Here is a 9,180-nt window from a genome sequence, read left to right as displayed (position 1 = left end):
TCCAACATTTCTGGGATTTTTGTTATTTTGTGAAGACAGGCAGAGGATATTTGTTTGTTCTCTCTATTCTATCCTTATTCTCCACCATACATTTACCCTGAATGCACATTTTCTCTCACTGGACTCAGAAGCTCCGGAGGTCTGTTGTTTAACATAGAAAACCTACAGTACAATACAGGCCCTTTGGCCCTCAAAGCTGTGTCGAACATGTCCCTACCTTAGAAATTACCTAGCGTTACCTATAGCCGTCTATTTTTCTAAGCTCCTTAGATAGAGATTCTAAATTGTAGAAAGGCCAATTTTGATAGCACCAGAAAGCATCTAGCAAGCGTGGATTCGGATAGGTTTTATTTCTAAGCTCCTATCCAGGAGTCTCTTAAAAGACCCTGTTGTATCTGCCACCACCGTTGTCGGCAGCCCATTCCACACACTCACCACTCTCTGAGTAAAAAACTTACCCCTGACATCTCCTCTGTACCTATTTCCAAGCACCTTAAGACTGTGCCCTCCCGTGTTAGCCATTTCATCCCTGGAAAAAAGTCTCTGACTATCCACACAATCAATGCCTCCTATCATCTTATACACCTCTATCAGGTCCCCTCTCATCCATCATCGCTCCAAGGAGAAAAGGCCAAGTTCACGCAACCTGTTCTCATAAGGCATGCTCCCCAATCCAGGCAACATCCTTGTAAATCTCCTCTGCAACCTTTCTATGGCTTCCACGTCCTTCCTGTAGTGAGGCAACCAGAACTGAGCACAGTACTCCAACACGAGGAAATCTGCGGATGCTGGAAATTCAAACAACACACACAAAATGCTGTTAGAGCACAGCAGGCCAGGCAGCATCTATAAGGAGAAGCACTGTCCACGTTTTGGGCCGAGACCCTTCATCAGGACTGACTGAAAGGAAAGATACTAAGAGATTTGAAAGTAGTGGGGGGGGAGGGGGAAATGCAAAATGATAGGAGAAGACCGGAGGGGGTGGGGTGAAGCTGAGAGCCGGAAAGGTGATTGGCAAAAGGGATACAGAGCTGGAGAAGGGAAAGGATCATGGGACAGGAGGCCTCGGGAGAAAGAAAGGGGTGGGGGAAGCACCAGAGGGAGATGGAGAACAGGCAGTGATGGGCAGAGAGAGAGAAAAAAACAAACAACTAAATATGTCAGGGATGGGATAAGAAGGGGAGAAGGGGAATTAACGGAAGTTAGAGAAGTCAATGTTCATGCCATCAGGTTGGAGGCTACCCAGCTGGTATATAAGGGGTTGTTCCTCCAACCCGAGTTTGGCTTCATCTGGACAGTAGAGGAGGCCATTGATAGACATATCAGAATGGGAATGGGAAGTGGAATTAAAATGTGTGGCCACCAGGAGATCCTACTTTCTCTGGTGGACTGATCATAGGGTGTTAAGTGAAACGGTCTCCCAGTCTGCGTCAGGTCTCACCAATATATAAAAGGCCACACCGGGAGCACCGGATGCAGTATACCACACCAGCCGACTCACAGGTGAAGTGTCACCTCACCTGGAAAGACTGCCTGGGGCTCTGAATGGTGGTGAGGGTGGAAGTGTTAGGGCAGGTGCAGCACTTGTTCTGTTTACAAGGATAAGTGCCAGGAGGGAGATCGGTGGGAAGGGATGGGGTGGACGAGTGGACAAGGGAGTCGCTTAGGGAGCGATCCCTGTGGAAAGCAGAAAGAGAGGGGGAAGGGAAAGATGTGCTTGGTAGTGGGATCCCGTTGGAGGTGGCGGAAGTTACGGAAAATTATACGTTGGACCTGGAGGTTGGTGGGTGGTAGGTGAGGACAAGGGGAACCCTATCCCAAGTGGGGTGGTGGGCGGATGGGGTGAGGGCAGATGTGCGGGAAATGGGAGAGAAATCCAAGTGGGGTCTGATCAGGGTCCTATATAGCTGCAACATTATCTCTTGGCTTCTAAACTCAATCCCACGATTGATGAAGGCCAATACACCGTATGCCTTCTTAACCACAGAGTCAACCTGCACAGCAGCTTTGAGTGTCCTATGGACTCGGACCCCAAGATCCCTCTGATCCTCCACACTGCCAAGAGTCTTGCCATTAAACTATATTCTGTCATCACATTTGACCTACCAAAACAAACCACCTCACACTTATCTGGGTTGAACTCCATCTGCCACTTCTCAGCCCAGTTTTGCATCCTATCAATGTCCTGCTGTAACCTCTGACAGCTCTCCACACTATCCACAACACCTCCAACCTTTGTGTCAATAGACAATAGGTGCAGAAGTAGACCATTCGGCCCTTCGAGCCTGCACCGCCATTTTGAGATCATGGCTGATCAACTACTATCAATACCCGGTTCCTGCCTTGTCCCCATATCCCTTGATCCCCCTATCCATAAGATACCTATCTAGCTCCTTCTTGAAAGCATCCGGAGAATTGGCCTCCACTACCTTCCAAGGCAGTGCATTCCAGACCCCCACAACTCTCTGGGAGAAGAAGTTTTTCCTTAACTCTGTCCTAAATGACCTACCCCTTATTCTCAAACCATGCCCTCTGGTACTGGACTCTCCCAGCATCTGGAACATATTTCCTGCCTCTGTCTTGTCCAATCCCTTAATAATCTTATATGTTTCAATCAGATCCCCTCTCAATCTCCTTAATTCCAGCGTGTACAAGCCCAGTCTCTCTAACCTCTCTGCGTAAGACAGACCAGACATCCCAGGAATTAACCTCGTGAATCTACATTGCACTTCCTCTACAGCCAGGATGTCCTTCCTTAACCCTGGAGACCAAAACTGTACACAATACTCCAGGGCCCTGTACAAATGCAAGAGGATTTCCTTGCTCTTGTACTCAATTCCCTTTGTAATAAAGGCCAACATTCCATTAGCCTTCTTCACTGCCTGTTGCACTTGCTCATTCACCTTCAGTGACTGATGAACAAGGACTCCTAGATCTCTTTGTATTTCTCCCTTACCTAACTCTACACCGTTCAGATAATAATCTGCCTTCCTGTTCTTACTCCCAAAGTGGATAACCTCACACTTATTCACATTAAACGCCATCTGCCAAGTATCTGCCCACTCACCCAGCCTATCCAAGTCACCCTGAATTCTCCTAACATCCTCATCACATGTCACACTGCCACCCAGCTTAGTATCATCAGCAAATTTGCTGATGTTATTTTCAATGCCATCATCCAAATCATTGACGTAAATAGTAAACAGCTGTGGTCCCAATACCGAGCCCTGTGGCACCCCACTAGTCACCAACTGCCATTCCGAGAAACACCCATTCACTGCTACCCTTTGCTTTCTGTCCACCAACCAGTTTTCTATCCATGTCAATGTCTTCCCCCCAATGCCATGAGCTTTGATTTTACCCACCAATCTCCTATGTGGGACCTTATCAAATGCCTGAAAATCGAGGTACACTACATCCACTGGATCTCCCCCGTCTAACTTCCTGGTTACATCCTCGAAAAACTCCAACAGATTAGTCAAGCATGACTTACTCTTAGTAAATCCATGCTGGCTCGGCCCAATCCTATCACTGCTATCTAGATATGCCACTATTTCATCTTTAATAATGGACTCTGGCATCTTCCCCACCACCAATGTCAGGCTGACAGGTCGATAGCTCTCTGTTTTCTCCCTCCCTCCTTTCTTAAAAAGTGGGATAACATTAGCCATTCTCCAATCCTCAGGAACTGATCCTGAATCTAAGGAACATTGGAAAATGATTACCAATGCATCCTCAATTTCCAGGGCCACCTCCTTTAGTACCCTCGGATGCTAACCCATCCCCCCACTCCCTTATTCAGGTAATTTATAAAAAATCATGAAGAGTAGGGGTCCCAGAACAGATCCCTGAGACACTCCACTGGTCATGAACCTCCATGCAGAATATGACCCGTCTACAACCACTCTTTGCCTTCTGTGGACAAGCCAGTTCTAGATCCACAAAACAATATCCCCTTGGATCCCATGCCTCCTTACTTTCTGAATAAGCCTTGAGTGGGGTACCTTATCAAATGCCTTGCTGAAATCCATATACACTACATCTACTGCTCTTCCTTCATCAATGTGTTTAGTCACATCCTCAAAAAATTCAGTCAGGCTCGTAAGGCACGACCTGCCCTTGACAAAGCCATGCTGACTATTCCTAATCATATTATGCCTCTCCAAATATTCATAAATCCTGCCTCTCAGGATGCTTCTCCATCAATTTGCCAACCACTGAAGTAAGACTCACTGGTCTATAATTTCCTGGGCTGTCTCTACTCCCTTTCTTGAATAATGGGACAATGCCCGCAACCCTTCAATCCTCTGGAACATCTCCAGTCCCCATTGATGATGCAAAGATCATTGCCAGAGGCTCAGCAATCTCAAGTCAAGTCAACTTTTATTGTCATTTCGACCATAACTGCTGGTACAGTGCATAGTATAAATGAGACGTTTTTCAGGACCATGGTGTTACATGACACAGTACAAAAAACTAGACTGAAGTATGTAAAAGAAAACAGAGAAAGCTACACTAGACTACTGGACAGCATAAAGTGCACAAAAACAGTGCAGACATTACAATAAATAATAAACAGGACAGTAGGGCAAGGTGTCAGTTCAGGCTTTGGGTATTGAGGAGTCTGATAGCTTGGGGGAAGAAACTGTTACATAGTTGAGAGCCTGAATGCTTCGGAGCCTTTTCCCACACAGCAGGAGGGAGAAGAGATTGTATGAGGGGTGCATGGGGTCCTTCATAATGCTGTTTCCTTTGCGGATGCAGCGTGTAGTGTAAATAAATCTCCTCCCTCGCTTCCCACAGTAGCCTGGGGTACATCTCATCCAGTCCCGGTGACTTATCAACTTGATGCTTTCCAAAAGCTCCAGCTCCTCTTCCTTAATATCTACATGCTCAAGCTTTTCAGTCCGCTATAAGTCATAGTTTAACCTCATTCTATTTTCCCCTATTTTATTGACATCTGTGTCCTTCTTTTCTAAGTAAATCATCCCCAGTCCTCTGGTTTGCTATTTTTTTCTGGTAACTTTATACTTCCACATATTAACTACTACCTTAATGCATGGTTAAGATAAGTTTTTTTTGTCTTAAATGTATTTTGTGGCAAATTAATTATTATTTCTTTGAAAGCTATATACTGTCTGTCCACTGTCCTATCCTGAAAAATGGTTTCCCAATCAGTCACAGTCAACCTGCCTCTCAATCTTCTTCATACTTAATTTAGATTGAAAACCTCTTTTTCACTGAGCAACATCATTTTTGAACACTATCATGGCATTGATTCACAGAAGGTCCCTTTCCAGCAAGTTTATTAATTAATGCTTTATTATTGTATAGAACCAGATTTAAAATAGCCTGTTCATTTATCAGTTCCTCAAAGTGATAATCATGAAATCATCCTGTAAACAAGGAGAGGCTGAATAGGCTGGGGCTTTTTTCCTGGGAGTGTGGGAGGTCATGAAGAGAAAATCATGAGGGGTGTCAATAAGATGAATAAACACCATCTTTTTTACTCAGGGTAGGGGAGTCCAAGCCGAGAGTATGTAGACTTACGGTGAGAGGGAAAAGATTTTAAGGGAAGGTGACGGACAGTTTTTTCACACAGATGGGAGTGGATTTGTGAAACAATCTGCCAGAGGAGGTGGTAGAGGTGAGTTAAATTACAACACTTAAAGGACATTTAGACTGGTTCATGTCAAATCAGGTAGGTAACTTGTTTGGGCCAAAATTCTGGCTTCTTCCACCTTCCTCTCCAGTCCTGATGAAGTGTCTCTGCTGGAAACATCAACTGTTTATTCATTTCCACAGATGCTGCCTGACCAGCTGAGTTCCTCCAACGTTTTGTGCGTGTTGCTCCAAAGTTCTGCATTACAAGAATAAATCCTGTCAATATTGATTTGATTTTGCTAGATGATGTGCAAACCTACCTATTTCCTGTAATGTGCATTTCCAATTTCTGCTGTTTATACTTTGCATTATGCCACAATCATTATTCACCACTCCCATGGTTAGTTGTTCCCTGCTGCTCTTCCATGGTGGGTGGGAGTTTCTTCACTGAAACTTGTAAGTACTTGGAATTCTTTATCCTACTGAGTAGGGAGGGAGAACGTTGTTAAGGGCTCTCAATTTTTGGAGCACAGGGACAACTAGTTAAATGAAACATAATCTTATCAAATGGGGTAAGAACAGATGGATTAGTCTAACTCCTATATTTTGTGGAAGGAGTGTAATGAGCTAATGGTTGCCACTGCTCTGTTCATCAAAGTTTTGAACAATTGATCCAGACGCTAAATTCATAATGGCAGCACGTGAATTAAATTCTAAGATTGACTAGAATCAGAATAAGAATCAGACTTTAATCGCCAAGTACCTGTGCACATACAAGGAATTTACTTCCAGCAGATGTTGTCTCTCTGCTCATAACAGTAATAATGATAAATATAAATGAAAATATAGATTATACATACAAGTAGTGCAATCCAAGTAATAGTTAGCCGACAGTTAACCGGCAGTTAACTGTTCAGCAAAGTGACCGCAGTAGGGAAAAAACTTCTCCAGTGCCTATTAGTCTTAGTCTGGAGGGATCTGAAGCGCCTACCAGATGGAAGCAGTTCAAACAGTCCGTGCGCAGGATGGGAGGAGTCCTTTATGATGTTCCCCGCCCTCTTCCTCAACCTGGAAGAGTACAGGTCCACAATAGAGGGCAGGGAGGCTCCAATGATGCGCTCGGCAGTCCTCACTGTGCGCTGTAGTCTGGTTCTATCCTGCTTGGTGGCGGCTCCAAACCACACAGTGATGGAGGTGCACAGGACAGACTCAATGACTGCAGTGTAGAACTGCAGCAGCAATTCCTGAGGCAGACCGTATTTCCTCAAGAGCCGCAGTGAAAGAATATAAGTGAAAAGATGTAATGCTGAGGCTTTGGCCAGATTGCACTTGGAGTATTCTGGGCCCCTTATCTAAAAAGATATGCAGTGATTTCAGCCCAAAGAAATGCTCCAAAACTTTAACCTGGAGTTGTGAAATGTAAGGGTGAGAGGAAGGTTGCATCAAGAGATTAACCTGCCCTGGGAGAAGCCAGATGAGATCTGGGGACACAGTAGTGTTGTTCAATGACGGTTCATTTCTCATCTCTGTAATGTTCTCCCCGTGACCATGTGTTTCCTCTGGGTGCCGTGGTTTCCTCCCACAGTCCAAAGGCATACCAGTTAGCGGTGCAGCTCGAAGGGCCAGAATGGTCCATTCCATGCTGTATCTCAATTTTAATTTGAGCATCCATGCTTTATTTATTTATTATCAGTGAGGCAATAAGGTCAGATATGAGCGCAGTGTATGTGAACTTACGGATATCTTGACGAGAAGCATTAAACGGGGCTAAAGAATCCTTGTTAGCACACGTTTTGGAAATACAGAAGGAAGCACAACACAGTGATGTGATTTTGGTGAATGTTATATGCTGCAGTGTAAATCAGTTTGCAAAACGTAGGAAGTGGAAAAGAATCAGTCATAAATGAAAGAACAGAGTGGAGAAAGGATTAGGAAGATCGTCATTGCTGAAGAGGTCTGAATGATGATTCTGTGTACTTTTGATTGAAATCCCACTTCAATAATGCAACAAAGCACGCACATCTTCTAGTCATGTGACCACACTATTTTCTCTGTGACGTCACGCATTGCAGATACAGGTTGAATTTATTGATTACCGGGATGGCGGGACTGTCATATGTTGAAAGATTGGCGCGATTGGGCTTGTATACACTGGAATTTAGAAGGATGAGAGGGGATCTGATTGAAACATATAAGATTATTAAGGGATTAGACACGCTAGAGGCAGGAAGCATGTTCCTGCTGATGGGGAAGTCCGGAACCAGAGGTCACAGTTTAAGAATAAGGGGCAGGCCATTTAGAACAGAGTTCAGGAAAAACTTTTCCACCCAGAGAGTTGTGGATCTATGGAATGCTCTGCCTCAGAAGGCAGTGGAGGCCAATTCTCTGGAAGCTTTCAGAACAGAGTTAGATAGAGCTCTTAAAGATAGCGGAGTCAAGGGATATGGGGAGAAGAGAGGAATGGGGTTCTGATTGTGGATGATCAGCCACGATCACATTGAATGGCGGTGCTGGCTCAAAGGGCCGAATGGCCTACTCCTGCACCACCTATTGTCTATTGTTTATTATTCAAGGTGTCTTTGGTGAAGCACAGTGATGTCTTGCTGGCAGCAAGGAAAACTGTGAATTACTGTATTAATCTCAGAGATGATCACAGCAATCATTAGTCTGTAAGATCCCTTTCTGGAGTTGAGCTTTCGAAGGTGCAGGATACTTGTTATGGACTGAATCGAGGGGGCGAGGCCTGGGCCCGATTGCGGCATTGAGCCAATGTTTGGGGTGGACTTGAAGGTGATTCGATGAGGCAGAACTGAGACGGAGGCAAGACGGAGTCAGGGCAGCAGGACCTGGGTGTGATGGTGAGGAGCGACCTGCTGTTTGGCCAATATAAGCACCAGACCAGATTGAAAAGGTCAGTGTCTTGGGGCCCGAGGTGAGGGACAGGCTGGAGTTCAGCTTGCTGCTCTGCAGGGTTTACTCGTCTCCGTGCTGAACTCAGACTAACTGATAGGTGTGTGGATCAGCTACGGTGAAGAGTGGCTTCTTGGCTATGAACTTCAGTTCTGAATGTTATTTGCTTCCTTTTTTTGTTTGCGTGATTTATTTTTCTGCACATTGGGTGTCTGACAGTCTTTTTGTTAATGGGTTCTTCCGGGTTTCTTTGTTTTGTGGCTGTCTGTAAGTAGATGAATCAAAATTGCATATACTTTTATAATGAATGTACCTTGAACTTTGAATTTATTAAAAAAAACAACTTCACATTGAATCTTTCAATTCCCGGTATTGTTCTGGTGAATCATCACTGAACCTGCTGTGAGACCTTCCTGCGTTTCAATACCAAACAGGGGTTTTCCGAGCTGATTCCTCTCATTTACAGCGAGCTGCCAGTATTTCCCACACACTCTATCTGTGAGACAAGCAAGAAGGAGAGCTTTGAAAAGCAAAAGCTGAGGGACAACTGATTGAGGTTTAGGGAATTATATTTTGATAGATGTGATGCAGAAGTTTTATCTATTTTAAATTAGTTTAACGGCGGAGTGTGGAGTCAGCCCCCTTCTAGCCCTTCGAACCACGCCG

The 9,180-nt window shown here is 44.7% G+C and overlaps 1 protein-coding gene across 6 annotated transcripts in view; it reads right to left on the bottom strand.

The window, feature by feature from the left end:
- The window catches only part of LOC132381632 (zinc finger protein 239-like), a 107,125-nt gene that overhangs the window by 51,994 nt on the left and 45,951 nt on the right, over window positions 1–9,180 (bottom strand). For 3 of the 6 annotated variants that reach the window (XR_009508093.1, XR_009508092.1, XR_009508097.1), the window contains one exon: window positions 3,969–9,010. The exons of 1 other annotated variant lie outside the window; for it this stretch is intronic. The gene's annotated coding sequence lies outside the window, so the exon portion shown is untranslated. Of the gene's footprint in view, window positions 1–3,968; window positions 9,011–9,180 lie in introns of those variants that run through there. 2 more of the 6 variants (XR_009508095.1, XR_009508094.1) reach the window with 1 other exon arrangement.

The sequence above is a fragment of the Hypanus sabinus genome, chromosome 26, assembly GCF_030144855.1.
Source record: "Hypanus sabinus isolate sHypSab1 chromosome 26, sHypSab1.hap1, whole genome shotgun sequence".
NCBI lineage: Eukaryota > Metazoa > Chordata > Chondrichthyes > Myliobatiformes > Dasyatidae > Hypanus > Hypanus sabinus.
This window is presented reverse-complemented; position numbering and strand designations above follow the sequence as displayed.